The following is a 12,808-nucleotide window of genomic DNA, read 5'->3' on the forward strand; positions in this document are numbered from 1 at the left end:
TCTTTGTAGCATGTCCTGTAACTGCGTACTGCTGTAGTGTGATAAAGTAGTTAGGTAGGTGTTCTAATCCAAAACATGGCAAGTGTGTTTGTGTGCCTGTCTGTATAGGGAGCAATGCTTTTTAGGGTAGTCACACTCCCTACAAGTCAAATGCTCAATTTAGCAAGGCTGCTAATGATATCTACCTAGAAATACACCTCTGGGAAGGTTGTAGCTCTGCAATCTCTGTAGAGTGTCCTGTAACTGCGTAGTGTGATAAAATGGTTAGATAGAAGTTCTAATCCCAGACATGGCAAGTGTCTGTGTAGGGAGCAATGCTTTTTAGGGTAGTCACACTCCCTACAAGTCAAATGCTCAACTTTAGCAAGGCTGCTGATGTCATCCACCTAGAAATACACCTCTGGGAAAGTTGTAGCCCAGTAATCTCCATAGTGCATCTATAACTGCGTACTGCTGCAGTGTGATTTAGAACTCTGGTAGGGTTCTATTCCCACCCATGGAAGGGCTGGATGTTTTATTTGTGTTTCGATGCTTCTGTAGGGGCAATGTATTAGAGGCTGTGATGCCCATGCCCTGGCCCAGCAATCAAGGAGCCTCAATCCTCACCACTAACACCAGAGAGGGCATCTCATATATGAGGAAAGGATAACAAATACACACTGTAAAGTGCAATTTCCCTTAACAGCACACACAGATCACAGTCAGTCTGCAGCTGGTTGCTCCCTTGCTCCTCAAGTCACCAGTAAGACTTCCCACTGGCAGAGCTATAGGGTCCAGATCTCAGCCTAGTGGCCAAGCTAAAATCTCCATCAACCTCCCTGTCCAACCAGTGCTTCGTGTCCCTGCCCAAGTAGCTGACACACACACACACTTTGAGATAAGATTTTACACAACCACACAGATACTTCTGGGGAAGGCTGGTACAGGTTCTCCAGCTGTGACTCTTTTTACCAAGACTATACGGTAGTACCAGCTGCCACCACCCAATAATAATTATCAGCTACCCAAAGGCACTTAAAAGGAGTGTTCAATTATTACTGTGCAATATTATTATCCAATTGGTAGATGTGACTAATCAGTCAAAGGATTATTAGAGTGACTTGGTACAGGATCCTTAAATACATGCAATGTACTCTTAGAGCTTAACTTATCTCTGCACAAACCAGCCATAGCTAAAAGGTTTTAAAATATTTAATAATAAATAATTAAAACCACAAGACAATACTTTCTACTACACAGTACTAGTCAAAAGTTCAGAGATTACACAGAAATACTTAAAATAAATCAGTAGTACAGTTCTGACATCACAGAAAAACAATTAGTCTAAACTTTCTAATTCCTGGCTATTGCTACAAGAAACCACACTTCTAAAATATCTTACTTACATAGAGGAACAGGCAGTGCTGTCAGTCGGATAGTCAGACAAAAATGCTTTATAATCTCTGGTTCTCACTGTTTAAATTGAAACTGCAGTTCTGCTAAAACATTACATCATGTCACACTTTCCTTGTGTTCGCAGGCTGAGAGAAACTGCATTTACATTCTTTTACACTTAGAGCAATAAAGGACATTCCATATGTAAATTCTGGTCATTAACTTTAGCCTTAAAACAATAGGCAGGATGCTTATACCAGACTCATCAACTCCAAATTTTAACTTCAAAGGAACAGACATAAAGTAATTTTAATTTCAAAGCACCAAGAAAAATGCTTGACTTAGCTTTCTTTACATCAGAGGGCAATTTTGCCACATTGTTTTAAGTTCAACATTTCGCAGTATTTACAAATGATAGAATTGTGTACCAAATCTATTTGACTAGGCTGGCAGCTTTCAGCAATATCTACCAGTCTTCACAGAGGCTAGTCACACTCAATACATTTCAAATGCCCTACTTTGCCAATCCTGCTGATGTCATTCATTGTGAAATACACCTTTGGGAAAGAAGCTCACCAATACTCCCCATGGTGCGTCCTACAACAGCTCCATGCTGTAGTGTAATATAGACACCTGTTAGAGATTCAATACCCACACATGTCTGTTGTGGATGTTTTGTGTGTGTGTCACTGTCTGTGTAGGGAGCAATGCATTTTAGGCTAGTCACACTCACTACAATTCAAACGTCCTACTTTGGCAATCTTGCAGATGTTATCCAATGTTATATACACCTTTGGGAAAAGGGTACTCCAGTAATCTCCATGGTGCGTACTATAACTGTGTACTGCTGTAGCATAATAAATAGTTAGGTAGGGGATCTACTCCCAGACATGATAGGTGTGTGTGTGTGTGTGTGTGTGTGTGTGTGTGTGTGTGTGTGTGTGTGTGTGTGTGTGTGTGTGTGTGTCTTGCATCCTGTGTGGAGGTTGGTGTGAGTGTGTAACACCTGGGCCCAATGTGGAGTGGGTTTTGCAAATTTCTTATATGGTGGACCTAATATATATCACAATGTCCACCATACAGGGATAACTAATATGAAATAGCTGAGAGGCTGGGGTGCAAATCCATAGCAACCCCAGCAGTACCCAGAGCACACTCTCAACCCATGTCTCATACACACACACACACACACACACACACACACACACACACACACACACACACACACACGCCTAGGCAACAGTGAATATGTGGGTAGTACACTGCATATTGGCCACTGATAGTAACTATGGAGTGATTTCAGTGGGCTACAGAGGGCATGGCACCCTGTCCATCTATCCAATAGGCATGTACATGCAGACAGTGCACATCTCCCGTGTTCCCCACTGGAAACCTCCATCACCTGTGGTGCCATCACATGTGACCCACAAAGGACATACCATGCCTGACAACATGCCTTGTATGGACAGATGCCACTGACACCAGGGAATGCTGTTAGCAAGCAATCTATGTAGGTGCAGGGTAAACCTGCTGTCCATTACCAGTTCCTGCCACAGGTGGCCAGGACTGGCACATCTGATGATAATCTGTGTACACAACATGGGCCAGACACCCCAGGTACAGTTCCACATGTCACTGTATATGCATGTGGAAGGTGTGCACATTCCAGACACCATCCATGTCATGGACTAAGGAACACATACATGACAAGCGATGCACAGCACTGGCCACACACAATAGTCACCCAGGTGACTGGATGGGGGATACAATACCCACCTGTGTGGGTAACTGCAGAAACTACAGCCCTGAGCCACAATGCAGACCATTGTCATGTGGCCTGATGCCAAGATATACCCATCACCTAGCATTGTATAGCGGTTTCGCACAGTCAACCACCACACACCTGTGCAGGAATGCACCCATGCATGTCAGTACTGGCACTCTGTGTGTTTGCATGTGAGTTGTATGATGCGTATGACCACATCCACACTCACTACAACCCCCACTGGCAAACTGAAGCAGGCTGTCTGATGTCAGACACCACCCCATACCCTTTGCCTGTATAACCTCCGTATGATCCATGTGTTGTATGTGATACCTGCACAGTAATGTGTTGTGGCAATCTCACTGGTGATGAGTTGTAATCCTGGTCATGCCAAGTGTGTCAATGTGTGTGTGTCCCTGTGAGAGTGTGGCTGTGTTGACGCTGACACCTGTTCATGCAGACAGGCATGTGTATGTCACCTACCATATAACTACCATATCCCTTTTGCAGATGACACTCACCATCATATATATGTTCTGAGGTCTCTACAACAGGTAACTTATGTGGCACATCAAATAACTGCATCAACCTGTAATAACATTACATAGTTGTCAGGGGTTTGGTACCCTGTGCTGGTAAGTGTGTGACACAATTATGCTTATGTTTTACTCTCCCACCCATCCCTGACTTGTCCTTGCCACTGTCTGCCTTTCTCACTCCCTCTCTGGTGGATGTGGAGACCTACACCTGCTATGCTTAGACAGCAGCATGTGTATTTTAAGTGATGCTCATGATCAGCTGATGGCCTCTGCAGGAATTGCAACTCTCCCCTAGCTGATTGCATGTGGAACAGCTGTGGTAACATTCCCATAGCCAATTGCCTGGCAACACACTCCAATATCAAGGAACATCATGTTGGTGTTGGCCCTTTTCATTCACTGTAAGCACGAACTAGATCTGTTGCTTGGCAAACAGCATCTCAGATGGAATGGGGATTTACCTCTAACAACATAAACTGTGGAAACAGGGTAACACACAGAACGGGGATGTGCCTGACCTAACTACAGACTGTAAGTGCTGCTATACTGCATTGGGAGTAATGGTGGTGTAACAGTGTGTGTGGATATGGCTGTCCTACATGTTTCAATACCTGCCGTGTCAGTTCTATGTTTATGAGGAGTCCCCATCTGTAGGGTCATCTGCAGACTGGGCAGTGTGTTGTGCCTTTGGTTTTATGTTTTACCCTCAGAGCATCTATCTGTGAACTGCAGAAGGTAGTGTGAGGATTGCAGTCTGTAGATGGTGAAAGCCGTAACAGTTACTGACTTCATATCCCTCATAGGACATATGTTGCAACAAACCCTGTCACAAAAGTAAATGTATGAGGTTATCACAGCAGCATGTCAATATTGGCCCTGTGTATGTGCTTCCAGCCACAACTCTGTCAACCTTTGTACATATGTCATGCATTAAGAGGTGCATATGTGCTGTACACCATAATTAGAGTCATCATATCTGATAACAAGCCAGTGAGATATTAGACTGCCACACATGTTATGTACAGTAGGGGTTATATTTGATGACATAACCTGGACATTCTGTGGATGTTTGTACAGTACTGAGTTCTGTGTACTTATGGTGAATGTTGACAGTATGTCTATTGTTAATATGTACTTCAGCCTGTGTACAGACTGTGGTAGATGTCATTGTTCTAGCTCCCATCCTATCTGATGTTACATGCTGCTCTACTGTATGTGACCGTATTGGCTTACGTTTGTAGGGCCATACAAACACATGTCCCATACCACAGACAACCATCAGACCAAACTGTGTAGCAGCCCAGTATATGTACGGTTATTCTGTGAGTGGCACATATGAAGATGGTGTCAAACAGATAGTCCATATACTGTAATATTATGCTAGCATACCATATGTGTCTGTGGCTGTATTCACATTGGTTGTGGTTATACACTTTCACACAGGTGTATCTTACCCTGTGCTGTGACATGCCTGATGACCCTGCTATATATGCAGGTGCATGTGCATTCCTCCATAGAAGATGTGGGCCAGTGTTGAGCCAGTCTGCCTGTAGCATGCACAGTGCATTGTTACATGCCTAGCAGCTTAGTGTACTTACCCAGTGAGATGTTGTGTGCAGATACTTGCCAGATGTACTGCTACCGGGCTTCCCTTAACAGTCATGTATGTCAGACAGAGCAGTGGGATGCTGTACAGATGTATGTCAATATCTAGTGGGTAGTATGTGGCCATTGCACCCCTGTGCCAGCGGTTATTATGTGTCAGGCCAGACAGGGGTGTGTGAATGCATAACCTATGGTGGCAAATGTATACCATTCATTATGTGTTATACCCATCTACATGGCTGTCAACATCCATATTGTCAGGCATGGTACACATGTTTTGCACTAAGGGGTTCTGTGTATACCTCTGGACTGTACAGAGTGTGTGTGAACCTGTCCAGACTACTGTATTAGTATAACTGTTTCACAGTTGCATTACTCTGTTTATATGGATGTCAGTGTCTGAACTGCTATATGACATGGCATATAAACCTGTAATAGTACACAAATAAAGGTTTTACATTTCTGCAACCTGTATGTGGTGTTTTTTCCTATGACTTCTCTGTGGGTATATGTTGCAGGCAACGATTGTCATTTGTATTGGTGGCCCATACAGTGTCCGGTTGTTCAGGTGTTAACTGTAGGCATAGTGGCTGTTCCAGATTGTGTGCACCTTCTACATATGTATCTTACTGTACATATCTCTATGTGTGTATGTGTAGTCACATGTATAGCTATATATATGTATGTATGTATGTATATATATATATATATATATATATATATATATATATATATATATATATATATATATATATATATATATATATATATATACATATATGTGTGTGTGTGTGTGTGTGTGTGTGTGTGTGTGTGTATATCTGTATCTGCATATCTGTGTCTGTGTATATGTATCCTGAGGATGTTGATAGCATTCACATTTTACACTTCCTATGGGAGGCAGACTGTACTGCATGATATGTTACTAATACCAGCCTGACATCATACAGGTGGGATGTAGTACTGTTAACATCTTGTGCCCATGTCGTGTCAAGTCCTGGTTATGGGATTTGCAACACTTGGTAGTGTTTTCCAGGCCGGACATGTTTGGCTGTGGGGGGGTATGCCTATTTGTACAAGACGTATATTGTTTGGGGCCTCTCAACTCCATTAACGGTGCATGTGGACATACTTGTTTTGTAACTCTGCCATTGCTATCTATTGATGTATGGCCATATATACCTATAAATAAATATATATATATATATATATATATATATCTGCTTATATATATATATATATATATATATATATATATATATATATATATATATATATAAAAAACTATGCCCATATATACCTACATATATATATATATATATATATATATATATATATATATATATATATATATACCTACATATATCTATATATATATATATATATATATATATATATATATATATATATATATATATATATATCTGCATACATATATGTAACTTGCTGTGTATATGTAGACATATAGGTGTAGACAAATATATGTGTCAATGTAGGCATTTGCATGTATATCTGTTCATATATATTCCTAGATATGTGTGTATATATATATATATATATATATATATATATATATATATCCATACATATATACATATATAGATATGTTGTATCTGTTTAGATATTAATATATATACACACACACATACATCTAGATGTTGATATACATTTTCTGTACTGATGCATGACTGGGCTGGATGTTATGTTTCTGAAAACAGATTTATGCATATCTGTAATGGCTTAGTGGCAAATCACTTTGTCTGTGGTTTGCAGGGTCCTGGGTTTGAGCTCTTGCAGAGACTGTTTATTTTGTTGTTGGGCAGAACACAGGCCATTGAATACAGAGTGATTAAGGCACTTTAAAGCAGTTGTAAATGGGTTTGCACATGTTTGTGTGAAGGTAAGCACTGCTGTTACATCTGCTTACACAGTGTTAGTTTTAGAATTGCTTAACCAGTGTGGGCATTGCTTACTGCAGTGCAAACGTGTTTAAGCCAGCTTACTAGTGCTTAAATATGCTTACTACTGCTTATTTTTGCTTAAACCTGCTTACTAGTGCCTTATTCATTATGACAGTGACACTTCACATGTGCATTTCCTGCAGTACTCCAGTTCATAAATATATTTTATTTAGTGAATTTTGCAACAAAAATATTGGTCATAATGTGCTTTGCCATGGGAAATGGAATATGCTTCAGTGGAACTCAAACTGGGAATTGCTGTTTGCAAGGTGAATGCTCAGCCCACTACACTACTGCTATGCTGCTTCAGTTGGATATATCTTCCTTGTTATCCTCTTCAGCCTTTTAAGCTGCTTTAACCGTAGCTAAGTGATGGGCACACCCACGCACCTACGGTTAGCTTTAATCGGATATTTAAAAAAAAAAAAAAACGGGTTTCATTTTATTTTTATGTACGGTTGCTTTTGTACACATTGGGGACTGTTTATGGGTATATGCGGACATCTATGAGTGGTCTCGCTCATTCCTTACTTCTGTCTTCTGTCCCACATTGCAAAGGCATGTTTATTCTCAGAGCTCTGTTCGCAGACATGCCCCCTGCACTCGTACACGCTCTGAGTAAGCCTAGGAGCTCGGGCAGCGCCTTATTAATATGCATGTCGTGCTGCCATCCTGCTCCTAAACGGGCACTTCCATGCAAGACTAAGCTAGTCCTGCATGGAAGTTTAGTAAATCCGAGGGATAAACTTTTCCCCCAAACACCTTTATTGAATTATCACTTGTGACATAGGCAAATTTACATTCACATAAAAGTAATCACATTATAATTAACATAACAAACATTTTACTTCACATATATTGCTATATATCATATAACCTAAGCAAAATTAAATAAATTATTCAGTTCCTGCCTTTTTAAACAGGAAACATCTTTTTTAAACCATCACTTACAAATACATACAAATGCTCATGGTATTTATAATATATTTTTGATTGTACTTTATTTCCCCTTTCTCATCTTTCAGTTCCCTCATCACACACTTATTTTATTTTTTTTATTTCTGCCAGGGATGGGTTAGGTAGTGTTCGAAAGACATGCGTGCATAAATGGGTGTGCCTTCGTTGAAGGTTGGGTGTCGAGCTGGCACCTCGGCATTTCGTAAAAATCTACTGCCAATCATTAGCGGACCGGAGTTCCACTGTGGCGACCCCTTACTGGGAAAAAGCCGAAAGGCAAACAACAACATGGAGATACCTCTTCCTTCTTCCCCTAGAAAAATATTTTGTTTATACAATAGTTCCTTGTCTTGCTCTTTATCTACCTTGTAAATCTTCCTTTCTTTATAGAAAAAACACCATTATTGTCTTCTAAACTACACAACACATTTTCTCTTATGTTTTCATACATTTTTTTCTCTTCTTTCCTTAATCCACCACTCTGTCCAAGACTTGTCATAGTATAAACTTCCTTCCAGAACTGCCCAGTTTCCCAATTAATTTCATCTGACTGAAACACCTTTCCTGATAGTCTGTTTATACCAAACCCTTCTTATATAATATAATTTTCTCCCTCTTCAATCCAAATACACACATAATCCAAAAACATGTAGCCATAACACTACTGTCTTTTACATTAAGATACTCAGACATCAACAATAGTCTTTCTCTGTTTTCAGTAATCCCCTTCTGTATGTAAAATATAATTTTCTATAGTCTTAAGCCACCCAAGTTAATTAACTCCTGCAATCTCTTAATATCAGGATTCACTTTTTTATTATTCCTCATATCTCCATTATAATAATGCTCATTAACATCAGTACATGCATATACCCCTAGTAGTCTGAATGCATTGTTTTCCCACCTGACATTTACTACAGGTATTCTTCCAGGGTAAACAATGTGAATGTCACTGCAGAACATTATTCATTTTCTAAATTTCATGCAATTTTGTGTCCCCATAAGTCTTCAGCTTGCATTGTGTCTTCAGGAGGTATAACCCTTCTGTGTTGTAAACAGATAATATCATCACATAGACCTGCACACCATTCATACCTCTCAACTGTCCAGATTTACACACAATGTCCAGATTTTTCCCTCATATTTTTGGTATGTACTTTATAAAATTTGTGGTTTTTGGGCAAATTGCTGAAGATTTAAATCATTAAATAATGACATACATTTGGAAAATCCATTACCATCTGTGCAGTGACTGAGACCTGGTTCAAGGGTCCAGAAAGCATGCCTGCATTACCAGGCTATAACTCATACCACACTTTTTGGCCACCTAACCTGGGCCGGAACACCAAAGGTGGAGGTGTGTCCATATTCATTAAGGATATCCACACCTCCAGGCTAGTTGCTCAGCATAATGCATCCAAGGTTATCCAAGTGCAACTAACTCTGGGCAAAACTGCAGTCCAAATTGTAGCTTGCTACATATCCCCCACCATGCTCCAGGATTTCCACTCCTCTTTTCTTGATATAATGGAAAATATTAGGGTTCAACCAAACACCCTAATAATGGGCGATTTCAACTACCCCACCATTAACTAGAAAAACTACTCATGTACCAACTCCTTTGCTCAACACTTTCTGGAATTCATAAATTCCAATGCCCTAGATCAACTTATCCACACCCCCACCAGGGGCAACAATATCCTAGACCTAGTCATTACCAACATGAGTGACCGGTGTTCCACACCTGAAGTCAATTCCTCATTGGTAAGCTCCGACCATAAGCTAATCACCCTAGATATTCACATCCTGCCCCCCCCATTAAGGAAACCACAGTAAAAAATTTCTCCAAAGCCAACTTCATGCTTCTTAAGATAGAAGTGGTGAACTTCATGGCACCCATGCAGATGGACAATACAGTTACGACTAATGAATCCTACACAATTGCACTTTATAAGTATTTACACGAGTGCATGGATTGTGCTATCCCAGACAGAACCAAGACGCTATCCTCCAAAAAAAGGAAGCAAATCTGGTGGTCCCCTGCCATAAACACCTTGGAGTAGGCTATATGCTACGGAGTAAAGCTGGAGTTTTTTAAGACGGTCAGTGTAGGGCATCTGTTTGAGTCCAGTAATCCTCTTTGTGAGGTACTTCTGTGGCCTTTCCGGCTGCTGCAGTTGTCTTGTAAGGTACATTCCAAAAGGGGCGTTGTACTCTATAATGGGTCTAATGAGTGTCGAGTAGAGGGGAACAATGACCTCTTTTTTTCTAGATGAAAACCCTTTTGTGATGAGGTGTGCCATGTAGAAGGATTTCCTGACTACTGTGGCGATGTGATTATCAAAGGCAAGACTACTGCCCACCTTGATACCCAGGTCTCTTATCACACATTTGGCGTTAAGTAGACTGCCACTTATGTGGTAGTTCACAGGACTCTATCCCTCCAGCATGTCCTGTTTATTGTGGTGACAAGGTTTATGTCCCTAGAGCTTGTAGCTTGGAGGGATTGGGTGCCACCACTATAAACAGGACATGCTTGAGGGATAGATTCCTGCCCCAGAGACTTCCCATAATCTGGAGCAAGCTACCCATCTATGTCAAGCAAAGTTCCTCATTAGCACTCTTCAAGAAAAATCTTGATAAGTGGATGGGAAATAGGAAATACACCCAGGGGATCACTTCAGTGGCTCTACTCAGCAGGGGCACAGGAATATAACTTTCTTGGGTGGCGTAAGCTAGGGAACCTTGTTTGCTAGGCTTACTTAGGCCCTTGGGCTGATAGCCTAGTACCTACTTATGAACCTATGAACCATATTCTTGCTAGCTACAGGTCCCCCACTATGAAGCAGGAAACCCATACATCATACCTGAAGTTACTAGACTCACTCACCATCCATCCCAATACCATACTCATAGGTGATTTTAACTTTGCCTCCATTAATTGGGAGACATACACAACCACTAACATACAGGGCCAAAGATTTCTTGACTTTGTAAATTCAAATGACCTGTCACAGCTAGTCTGCACTCCCAATAGGGGAACAAACATGTTAGATCTGGTACTCACAAATATGGGAGAGTGCTGCCCCCCCCCCCTTATTCTGTATTCTGTGTTCTCAGTTTTAAGATCAGATCATAAAGCAGTCAACCTTGAAATAAATGTAAAACTAGTCTTCCCATCTAACCCCAAAAACTTTAAGAACTTTTCTAAGGAAAATCACCCCCTATTAAGGGACAGCATAGCTAGTTTCCAAGCTCTTCCAAATCCAGAAAATGCAAAAATCTATGCAGAGGCATACACAAAAGCCCTGTATGACTATATCCACATAAACAACTGTATAAAAATGGCAGTATTAAACCGAAATTAACTAGTTCAAACCTCAAAAACAAACCACTGTGGTGGACCCATAGTATTAATAGGTTGTACAACAAAAGAAAGACTGGCCTGTCAAGAACTAAGAGGGAATGTACACAACAAACAAACAAACAAACAAACAAACAAAAACAAGTCTCTCATTACCAGACTTTGAGGAAAAAATAACCCCCAAAGCTAAAGATAACCATAAGGCATTTTTCAGTTATGTCCGCAATCTTAAGGCAACTCTCAACAATATGTGGAATTAGTTGTAGATGGCATCACCTATGCTTGGCTGGAAGACATAGCAAATCTGCTGGCAGACAAATTCATCTCAAATTTTACCTCCCCATGACCCCTAGTTCTCTCTCCAAAAATACCCTCCACCTCTCCAATGCCAATTATCACCAAAGAACAGGTTGCCACTCCACTCTCTTGATGTAAAAATACGGCTTCAATGGGGCCCTACAGTACACCAGGTTGCCTCTTAAACAGCTTAAATCAGGGCTTATCATGTCCATTAGAATCTCTATTTAACCACTGCCTCCAAACTGGCGTTGTCCCAGTAGAGTGGAGGACAGTAACAGTCATACCTTTGCATAAAGGGGACCATCTAATGACCCGGCAAATTACAGATTCATTAAGTTTGTCTAATCTTATATGTAAGGCCATGGAAACACTATTAATGGATCTGACCCAGTTCAGCTTTGTCAAGGGCAGGTCATGCCTACTGAACCTGGTGGATTTTTTTGAAAAGGTCACTAAGGCCATGGATGAGGGTAAAACACTACATACTGCCTACTTCAACCTGGCCAAGACATTTGACACAATTCCACACTCAGATAGTATAAATAAACTCACAAAACTGGGAATAAATCCCTATGTCACCAGATGGATAGCCAATTGGATCACAAACAGGACACGTGGTTAAAATGGATGAATCCAGAACCAGCAAGAGGCCCTCTTCTAGTGGTGTGCAACTGGGCTCATTACTGGAACCACTCCTGTTTGGAATATACTTCTCTGAAGTTAAGGCAAATGTGGAGGGCCTCTGGATGGCAAAGGTTGCTGATGACTACAAGCTGAGGGCAATCATTGAATTCCCCAATGATGGTAGATATCCTTCAGGAGGTTCTAGATCAGACAAATGATTGGTGCCAGAGCCATGGCCTAAAACTAAATGTAAAAAATGCATTATCATACCCTCTGGGAAGTCAAATACCCTAGCAAATTAAAGCATCAATAGCACGCC

Source organism: Protopterus annectens, chromosome 1.part0 (genome assembly GCF_019279795.1).
Source record: "Protopterus annectens isolate FY-2018-M chromosome 1.part0, PAN1.0, whole genome shotgun sequence".
Taxonomy (NCBI): Eukaryota; Metazoa; Chordata; order Ceratodontiformes; family Protopteridae; genus Protopterus; species Protopterus annectens.